The sequence below is a fragment of the Eucyclogobius newberryi genome, unplaced genomic scaffold (assembly GCF_026437365.1).
Source record: "Eucyclogobius newberryi isolate DKJ021-1_F unplaced genomic scaffold, fEucNew1.0.hap1 SCAF_17, whole genome shotgun sequence".
Classification (NCBI taxonomy): Eukaryota; Metazoa; Chordata; class Actinopteri; order Gobiiformes; family Gobiidae; genus Eucyclogobius; species Eucyclogobius newberryi.
In genome coordinates, this window is record NW_027315801.1 from 10221180 (window position 1) to 10232214 (window position 11035).

At 40.1% G+C, this 11035-nt stretch overlaps 1 protein-coding gene and 1 long non-coding RNA gene across 2 annotated transcripts in view; both read right to left on the bottom strand.

The window, feature by feature from the left end:
- wasb (WASP actin nucleation promoting factor b) overlaps window positions 1–11035 on the bottom strand; it is a 126467-nt gene that overhangs the window by 5579 nt on the left and 109853 nt on the right. The gene's annotated exons all lie outside the window — the stretch shown is intronic.
- Window positions 880–7418, bottom strand: LOC140362813 (uncharacterized). Its single transcript, XR_011927120.1, has 2 exons — window positions 7232–7418; window positions 880–1151 (listed from the first exon to the last, which is right to left on the bottom strand). It is a non-coding gene; the product is annotated as an uncharacterized lncRNA (long non-coding RNA).

An 11035-nucleotide genomic window follows, 5' to 3' on the forward strand; every position in this document is an offset into this window, starting at 1 on the left:
CGTGACATAAACACAGACAGGCTTTTCCAAAACAGCCGGTAATGCAATATTTTGAATGAAAGCTGCCAGACACTCTATGGCAAAGCGGGGAGGTTGTGGCAGACAGATGCGACGATAACAAATCCATGAGGTGTCAGCAACGATGACAAGTGGTGTGTTCCCCAAAGTGCATACGCCGCTGCGGGCGAGATTGTAATTGAATTAGTAAGCGCTTAAGATTTGGCACAACGTTAAAAGATCAATACCGGCATGTCAGAGATCAACTGGATTTTGTGCTTTAGGACATTCACTCGTCAGCGCATCGCACATCTCCAATATTTTGGCACTTCATCTGGCTTGCTCCATCCCCTCAAGGGTACCCCAGCTCAAAAGGCAATCTTTCAGGCATGTCTACAGTGCCCTCTCCAACGCCTGCCCTCTCATCCAGGCTGAACCTTTATCTATACAAGCTTCCAGCGACACCCAGCTAAAAGGTCCTCGCCCCATTCTCCTCTCTACAACATTTTAAAGATGGTTAATCCCCATTCAAGACACGTGTAATCCCAAGAGCGGACCAAAACAAGGAAGCTATCTATGGGTGTTCCCACTGGCGCACACACCATTTAAACTGGGACAAAAGCTGAAACTAAACGTGGACTAGACCAAGGCTCGTCCAGGGCTAGAGCAGGACCAAACCTTGAGTCAACATCAGGACTAAACTGGGCTCCAACCGGGACCGATCCAACCCGAGCAGTGCATCATCCGGACAGACTGACGACTTGAACAGTTCTTGCATGTCCGTAACTTTACTTCTAATCAGTGTCCTTTGAATCTAAAGTGTACATTAAAAAAAAAAAATCAAAGATAGTCCTTCTTCAGTCAAATAAACGAGTCCGTTGGTGCGCGGTAATCCTTGTAATGGGAGAGTTGGGAGCATGTAGTTCCTCTTTTCTATCCAGGTGCTCACAGCTGTAGTCTTGTGCAGTGCGGTGTCCTAGGTCAGTCGTAAATCACCGCCGGCTGCTCCAGGAGACGAGCGGAGCCGCTGTCGCCTGATTGGAGGACAGTTTCTTGGCTTCTCCAGCATCATCCCCCTCTCTCTCTCTCTCTCTCTCTCTCTCTCTCTCTCTCTTTAGGCGCGTCGCTCACATGTGCTAGCCCTTCACAGCAGCCTGGAGCACAAACACAAAAGGGAAGAAGGGGGGGGATAAAACGTTACTATCACTACAGAAATCCCTGGGCTATCCACACCCAGCTCTCTGCAATAAACCCCCAGTCATTGCACCCACATGTCGTTTGCCCTACCTCTTCCCTCTCTATCCTCCTCCCTCTCCTCTCTCTCTCTCTTTCCCCTGCCCGTTTCAGAGTCTGCAGGCAGTAGAAAGCACTGCGTCCTATCACAGAAGGACACTCCTAGAGCAACAAAATCTATTAATATTAAGGCAACGTGGTAGTAACAGTGTATGAAGCACCTTATAAAGCAGTGATTTTGTGCCGGCAAACGCAAGTGTCGTGGCTGCATTTAGATGAGATGGACACGAGCGGTAACAGGTGAGGAAAATGCAAATATAGCGGAGTGGTCGCTATGGAGAAGGTATGGCAAGCGGTTGTGTGGTATTCAAAAGGATCAGCCTAGTAAAGCTGCACACAATTTGTAGAATCGCCATGTTTTTGAAAAATGTTGCGCTCACATTTGAAGTTTATGTTTCAAAAGCTCACATTTTAAACATGCTAAGAAGTCTTTCAGCAGCGAACACTGAAATATGAAGCTGGTGACTGAGACAAAAATGGAATAGAACTGCTAAACTAATAGAAGAATCACACTTCAGAACAGGATTTGTAGAGGTCCAAACCACAAGATCAGCATTTTGTCCTTCCATGAAAAGACAAAAAGTGTTTGCAGAGGACATTCTATTACCAACATTAAAATTGTGATTTCAATTAGATCGCAATTAACCGTGCTGCCCAGCTTTACTTCTGCGTTTGTATCCAAGAAGCCTTAGATGGATTTGAGAGCAAAATTTATTTCTTCTCGTCTCTTCCTCAATGTTCTCCCAGCAGACAACAATTGAATTTCCAATTTGAAAGCGGTTATACTGGCACGTTTACCGCAGCGGTGCCAATGCCAAAGTAGCTCATGGCAAGACGAGCCAGTCCACTGGGGCCAAACAGGATTACATTGGCTGATATGAACCCCCTAAATGGCAGAGCATGACACAGTGTGACCTTTCTGCAGCAATACAGAATTTCCACGCAGTTTTTTGAATCTATCTGAAAGCAATTTGATCAGCTGCCAGAAAAGAGAGAAGTTTAGGCTCATTCGTTCTGCAATGAAACAGGATTTCATGGTGTCAACAAGCTCACAAATGTAAGCCCCGATGTTGAATACACAATCCATCCAGTACAACCAAAGTGAATACACATCAAAGGAAGGGAGGGGAACCAAAAACAGATACAACTACTGCTACTTTAAAATAGTATTACGGTAGAAGCACCTTGGCAGGTTTTGGACATTGCTGTGAGTCTTAAGTGCAAACCGCTGAGCCATGCAGCTGGTTTTAAATAAGCAATCTTTCTCTAATGTCTTTCTTTCTCTATTTGAGCATTTATTAATATGTTGGCTGAATTATTGTTTTTTTGTTGTCTGAATTATGTCTGTGTTTAGTGATCAGACAGACAATTACACAGGATAATGTACAAATTATTCTATCTATCTATCTATCTCAGCCCAGTATGTTGTTAATGTATGTTTGTTGTTAATGTATGTTAATCATTTAAACTAAAAACATAAATTCTGGCATTTCCAAAAATAAACAGTACAAATACAAAGAAAATGAGCACCTTTGACTCTCCACATTTTCATAATAAAGCCTCCATAACGTTAAGGCTTCCCAAATGTTTTAGTGATTTGCAATATCCTGTTTCTCAAAAATTTGAATCCTAACGGTAATGAACTACTTCTCACGTCGTCTAGCTGGGTTCTGTCTGTAATTGTGTAAAAGATCCTCCAGCACATGTGCTTTCAGCTGAACGATATCTTTCAGGGCCAGTGTTAAGAGCCCGTCTGTTCTGTGGAAAAGGGCAAATCTGATGGAGGAGCAGCCATTTGTGATCCTCCAGTGACCTCCAGCATTTCAGCTTTATTGTGCACAAGTGTAGACACCTTTTCTTTTAAATCTTTTGTTTGCAGACAGAAGATGGCCATTTTGAGCGTGTGCAGGAAGAAATTGTGAGAAGAAATTCCACCCGATCAATTCAATGCGATTCAATGAACATTTTGTACAACCGAAAACATATGTACATTTTAAAGGTGCACTATGTAACTTTTCTACCTGCTTTTCTCCATGGAGATGTCATTGCTCTCAACGGAGACAATAAGGTGATGTCACCGGGCCAAGTTACAGGTCAGATCTGTGGAAAGCCCGCTCACAGTAGGAATGCATGTTTTTCAAGTATTTTTTTTTTTTACTTAACTTTAACTTAACTAACTTTACGTAACTAAATATATGAAAGATACATTTGATGCCGTACTGTGGAACATTAGGCTGAGAATAAACATCTCCATGGAGACAAACCCCCCACCAGAAAAGCTACACAGTTCACCTTTAAATATGACCATTTTGTGGCTGTATTAGGCCTTTCACGATGATCACTATGTTGACTTATGGTTCAATAAATGACGGAACAATACTTTTTGGGGTTAATTATTTATCTTGGGTACTTTTTCTTTTCTTTTCCTTCTTTGTTTTGTTATTTTTCACTTCAACAGTAAGATCTGAGCTGTATAGAGGTTCATAAACACCTTCTATGACTCATTATAGATATAAAGTAACAACTAAAGTGTTTCATTCTGCTATTTATTCTTATTTATATGAATATTTTTAGGGCCGAGGATAGTCCAGTTGTTTTGTCAGTGGCAAGTAGCCTCTATTTTATTGTTTATTGTCTTTATTTTTCCTCAGCAATATATCGCACATGACAGGCCTAGGCTACATCGACATGCAGCTCAAGGAAAATTGAGTTTCTTGTATTTTAGGACACATTTCAAATATTAAGAATCGATACGCACTCCAGTATGTTGTCAACCAGTTGCAATAATAGCACCAGGATCATGTTTATTGGATCACCGAGTTCCTGCAGTTCAATTCAGTTTCAGTTGTTTTTAATGAGCAGTGGAAATAGTGTCTGACTCCCAGTGGACCCAGTTAGATACTAAATTAAATTGCTACAGCTGGTAGAGACAGATATAATAAAACAACCGCTTGTTTTTGCACAACGATACACACAACCTTTGTAGTCAAGACTCAAAAAAAAAAACATATTCCTCTAGGAACTTCTCCGTCTGCAAGCTCCCGTCTCACCAAAAATGTTAATGGAAATATTATTTATACATGAGAAAAATGTACGTCTGATTTGTTTTTGTTTCTTCAATGAGGGTAAAATGAAAGGCGATAAGAACAGGGCAGGACTGAGGCGGGGACAAGAGGGAGATCAAAATCAAAAAAATGAATGTGTTGGAAAGAAAATAGAGGCAGATTTCACAGTGTTTTTTCAAAGAGAGTTGATGCGACGAGGCCTCCTTATCCTGGCAGAATTTTAATCCATTCTCATAATTTATTTACCACTATGAGGTGAATACTGCCACTGTACACAGCAGGCTTAACTAGGGGTGTGCATAGTTTAGCATAAGTGAAGAAAATGTGTGTAACTTTGTGCTTTTTATTGTCTTAAACATTGTCTTTTGTTTTTGCTCTTGCTTGGCGTTGTTAATAATTATTGTGTAAGAAGAGAACGTTCTAATTAGTCAGATTAATGAGATTTTATTTTTTAATAGGTCAAGGAAGGAATAATTATTGCAGCTATTAGTGTGATTATCATCATTTTGGATTTTTATTCTATTTTAACAACGATACAAAGCCAGCAAGACATTATTTATTAAAATGCTGTCTTAAAATGCAGCTCTCACCACCAAACACTCAAGGTCTCAAAGCAGGTGATGCAGCCGTCTCCTTCAGGGAATAAACAGAACACACTTGCACACACTTCACTAAATGTTTGGTACAATTACATTAAGAAGAGCTGTGTCTGTGTCATGTTCTCTCTATGTCCACTTTCCAATACAACCTAAAATATGCACAATAGGCTGATCCTAAAGCTAGGTACTCCTCAACCTACAGCTTGGCCCTCCTTCCTCACCGCCTCAGAGCCCCCTGTAGTTTATTTCCTTACAATATTCCAATCCTAATACTGCACGCTATTAAAGGGGACATATTCTGCTAAATCAGCTTTAATGAGATCTTAGCCTACAGTGTTTCCTCATCATTTGTTTACTCAAAGTTGTGGTTTGATTGATTCCTGCATGTTAGAGTAAACCTATATTGTCCTGCATTTGAGGCTCCAGTGAGCAGAAAATCTCTACTTTCACCTTCCCCTTATCCCCGCCCACAGCACTGTACTTAGTTGTGATTATTTGACCAATGAAGACTCTGGGTAATACAGGTAGGGCTCTAAAGTGTCTTATCCACGTTTCAAAAATGAAAACAAGTGAATGAAAATCCGCTACTTGTTTTGGTGAAAGGTCACCATGAAAAGGCAGAGCTTATTAGAGCAGTTGACCTTCAGTTGATTAATTGTTCGAGGGTGTCTTGGTCTACCAAAGTTTTTTATAAGTCAACTAATTGTTTTTGCGCTATTTTATAGGATTTATTTTCAAAACAGCAGTAAAGAGAAGAAATTTGTGAGATATCTTGAGATTTGGAAGTAAATTAAAGTTTAACCTGCTGTTTTACAGACAAATACACTATTTACTGGTAGTTCACTGTAAAAAAAAAAAAAAAAAAAGAAACTCTGTAGTCACTGCAGTTTTGGTCAAATATATGGACTTATCATAGAGATACTTCATTATTTTTTTATCTTTTGCCATCACAACGCATCGCCCCCACTTGGTCGACAAATCAATGCACATTGAGTCGACCAAGAATATCTTCTGTCGACTACAGCCAAGAGTTTATTAGTTCTACAGTTTTGAACGGGAAGTCAATGGGCCTGTTTCTATTATTAAGCCTTCACAAATCAATATTGCCATTTAGAGTGAACTACTAAAATGAACGACTTATGTTATAGTTTAATGTTATGTACCTGAAATAAAGTTTAGTAATTAAACATTGACTTACGACTTAGTAAAGTGCTATTAATTATATCCCCCTCTGGCGGCAGTGGGCCCTATGCCTTGGACCAATGCTCAGGAACCTATAGATCTGGAATCTCCTGATCTATAGGTTCCTGAGTGCTGCTCTGAGCTCGTCTATTCATTGCCCCTGACAGGTTTGCCCAGCGGTGTTGAAGGATGGGGTCAAATGCAGAGGACAAGCTTCCCGATGGGGACAATAAAGTTAACCTTGACTGGCTGTATTTATTTGTAATCATCAGTTCAGGGTAAAACCAAAATAAACCAAATTAGGGCTGCACGATCTGGGAAAAAATATGTAGTTTCTCTGACAAGTATTACAATGAGATTTTTTCATAATAGGATTCTGTACGTAGTTCACACTTCAAACACATCCGGGAGAATTGACAAAAAGACTGAAACCACAGAATGATTTGTTTGTGGAGGAAATGATGGTACTTCAGAAATTGCTGCTGGTGCGATTTCAATTTGACTGTGATTAATCCCGCCGCCCAAACTCAGATCCTGGTTCTTTATTCCAGTCAGAAGATGTTAGTCAATAAAAACATGTGCTTTTCTACTTTTTCACCGAAGCCTTATGACGCAACAGCTTATTCTTACTAAAGGAGCAATATGTTTTTGCTTTGCCAAGAATGTTCCACAGTATAGTGTTAAAATCTCCATGGAGACAAGCAGATGGCAAACCATTAACTTATCAGAAATAGTTACTAGCTGAACCTTTAATGTGTAAATTTTTTAACACCCATAGCTTTTTTACACATTCTTGTCCATTTACTGCAACTGCAACTTTATTTATAACACACTTTAAACACAACAAAACGGACCAAAGTGCTACAAAAATAACATTTAAAAACCACTTATACAGGCTTGGTGAAGCATATAAAGAGACACTCATTTGTGCCTTAAAGTTATCGTTTCTCTTTCTTTTCTTTCTTTCTTCCTACTCCTCCATAACATGAATCCATTTGCTTTGGTCTCATAAAATGTGACTCGTTACACCTGAGGCTTAACATGTTATTCTCACGCTTGATGTTAAGGTCATCTGGGTGATTTTTTCCCCCTCACCTGTTGGGACATCCCGAGTGCATTTTGTGAATGCTTATGATCTGCTCCTCTTATCTCGGCGACAGCTGCGGAGTCCCAGGGCACCTGCCTCATTGCCATTCTGCACGAGTCACAGTGTTTGTGCAAGCCATTCCACACCAGGAAACACCCGAGCCGGCTGACGGAGGTGGCACGGATTCACGCGCCGATATCTGCATGAAAAGAGAATGAAAAGAGAATGAAAAGAGAATGAAAAGAGAATGAAAAGGCAAGGCAAGGCAAGTTTATTTGTAGAGCACATTTCATACACAAGGCAATTCAAAGTGCTTCACACAGCAGGAAAAATGCATTGAAATCACAAAGAAATTACAGAAATACAATAAAATTAACTAAATTAAAAATTAGCAATCCAACTGATTTTCTAAACTAATAAAATCACAAACAAAAGAGAAGAGTGCAAAGATAAAAATTAACTACAATAAAATTAACTAAATTAAAAATTATCAATCCAACTGATTTTCTAAACTAGTAAAATCACAAACAAAAGAGAAGAGTGCAAAGAAAAAATCCCTTCAGTCATATGCGCAGCTAAACAAAACTGTTTTTAGCTTAGATTTGAACATTGTCAGAGTAGAAGCCTGTCTCACATCTTCAGGAAGACTGTTCCAGATTTTAGCTGCATAAAACTGAAACGCAGATTCCCCATGTTTTGTCCTGACTCTGGGCACCAGCAGGAGGCCGGTCCCTCAGGTCCTCAGAGTCCGAGATGGTTCATATGGCACTAACATATCCAAGATGTACTTTGGTGCTAGGCCATGGAGAGACTTGTACACAAGCAGAGCTGCTTTAAAGTCTATTCTCTGAGCCACAGGGAGCCAGTGCAGAGACCTGAGAACAGGACTAATGTGATGGTACTTCCTGGTTCTGGTCAGGACCCGAGCAGCAGCGTTCTGGATGTACTGCAGCTGTTTTACAGCTCGTTTGGAGAGACCAGTGAGCAGGCCGTTACAGTAGTCTAATCTACTGGAGACAAACGCGTGGATAAGTCTCTCTAAATCTGGTTTTGACAGTATATTTTTGATTTTGGCAATGTTTTTTAGATGGTAAAAAGCTGCTGATGTTATTGATTTGATGTGGCTATTAAAGTTCAAGTCTGAGTCCATTATTACCCCCAGATTTCTAATTTGGTTTGTAGGTTTTAGAGCGAGACTCTGGAGGTGACCGCTAACACTTTCTCTTTGTTTCTGTGGGCCAAAAACGATTATTTCAGTCTTGTCTGAGTTCAGCTGGAGAAAGTTGTTTTGCATCCACAAACTGATCTGTTGGATGCAGTGACAGAGTGAATCCACTGGTCCATAGTCACCTGCCGACAGTGAAACATAGATCTGAGTGTCGTCTGCATAATTGTGATAGGACACATTTTCATTGCGTATCAACTGACCCAACGGCAGCATGTAGAGGTTGAACAGAAGGGGACCCAGGACTGACCCTTGGGGCACTCCACAGGTCAGGGTCATGTGGTCTGAGACACAGCTACCAATTTCAACAAAGTACTTCCTGTCTTCCAGATAGGACCTTAACCAGTTTAGGGCAGTGCCAGTGATGCCCACCCAGTCCTCTAGTCTCTGTAAGAGGATCCTATGATCGACAGTGTCAAAAGCAGCACTCAGATCTAACAGAATTAAGACTGAGGCTTTGCCCGTGTCAGTGTTCAGGCGGATGTCATTTGTCACCTTGACAAGAGCAGTCTCAGTGCTGTGATGAGGTCTAAAACCTGACTGAAAAACATCAAATGAGTTGTTTATTAAGAGGAAATCTGTGAGCTGTTGGTAAACAACCTTTTCAAGGACTTTGCCCCAAAATGGCAGATTAGAGATGGGCCGGTAATGACTCAGTACTGCGGCATCAAGACTGCTCTTCTTTAGGAGAGGCTTTATGACCGCAGTTTTCAAAGACATTGGGAATGTTCCAGATTGAAGCGACATGTTAACTATGTGAGTGAATGGTGCTAACAAACTGTTCAGCACAGACTTTAGAAATTTGGTGGGTAACACATCGAGGCAGCATGTAGATGAACTCAGACTGGTGATGATCTCATGGACAGTTTTGTCAGTTACTGGTGCAAAGTGAGTTAGCTCTAAGTGTCTTGGTGGTTTTAGGGTAATTTTTTGCATTGTGGGATTTATAGCATTTTTAATGCCCTGAACTTTGTCATTAAAGAATAATGCAAACTCATTACACTTGGATGTGGAAATGAGTTCTAACGGCAGCTGAGCTGGAGGGTTTGTTAATCTGTTTACTGTGGCAAACAGGACACGCGAGTTGTTACTGCAGCTTCCAATTATTTCAGAAAAATATCTTTCCCTAGTTCTACATAAGATTAGGTTGTACATGTTCAGCTTTTCTTTGTAAATCTCTTTTTGAACCTGGAGCTTTGACTTGCGCCATTTCCGCTCGGCCCTGCGGCACTCCCTTTTCTGTGCCCTGACCAAATCATCATTTCTCCACGGCGCCTTCTGCTTATTTTTAACCATTTTAGCCTTTATAGGGGCGATGGTGTCCAGAACATTCAAAACACTAGATGTAACAGAGTTCAACAAATCATTTACATTAGAACATGAGCCATTTTCAAAGTTTATCATTTCCATAAACAGTGCACCTGTGCCATCACTTATGTGTCTCCTCTGAACAACTGCAGGACCAACCGGAGGTTTGGGAGAAACAGACAGGTCAAAGAAGACACAGAAATGATCAGACAGCGCAACATCGATCACATTAACATTTGAAATATTTAAAAAGAGGGGGGAAAAGAGGGAAGACTGTTTGTGAAGGGACTCAAAGCTACTCTGCAATATGACTGAAATAATATATGGATTAATCTGACGTTTCTTTTATTTATTCAGGGAGTTGCAGACGGTTACAGTCAGTGAATTATGGCTGCAAAATATACCGCAAAATGATCGGTATCGCAATATTGGCTGATGCAATAATCGATATAACAAAAACTATAAATAAATCGCATATACACCTCCATCCTCCATTTGAAACTGTATAGGCAGATTTTGACTTAGAGTTTGACTGAATACATTGAAGCATGAAATGGCTGAATTTGTGTCGCTCGGTGGCTAAGTGGATAGCACGTATGCCAGACTCCATGTGCAGCGTTGCGAGTTCAATTCCAGCTCCAACAATTTGCTGAACATAAAAAAATAACTGAAATAAATAAAACTATATTAAAATAGAACCATATTGCATATTGTAATTATTTCCAATATTGTGCAGCTCAAATGTCTTGGTGAAACTCTATCTGGATAAACTCATGCGAGGGGCAACAGGGAGGGCATCTGGCATCAAATGTGTCGGAATCCTATGCGACTAGATTATTGTGGCGAAAAAAATGGCAAAAAATTGAGGAAGTGATTGTGATCCAGAATAATTTTTCTTATTTTGGGGTAATTTATGTTTTTTATTTAAAGATTTCATCCAGTGGAGTCAGAAATGGCACAGGAAACAACTTAACAGAATTCTTCTCCCTTCTGGCAGAAAATGAATACAAAATAACAAATAATAAAAACTCAAAAAATGTATTCATTTTAAATAATAGCTTATATACATTTCTATGGTGTATCTAGGTCTAATGTGAGTGACAACAGGAGGTAAACTGTCAGAGCGTTTGATTTAAATGCCTCAACATATGATATCTTACAGTATGAGGAGAAATATGGTGAAGCAAATGTTTTGATGATAATTTCCCCGGTGGATTTCTTTATTTACGTTTCAGATGTGACAGATGATTGACGCAACAGTGCAACGTAATGCCTTCTC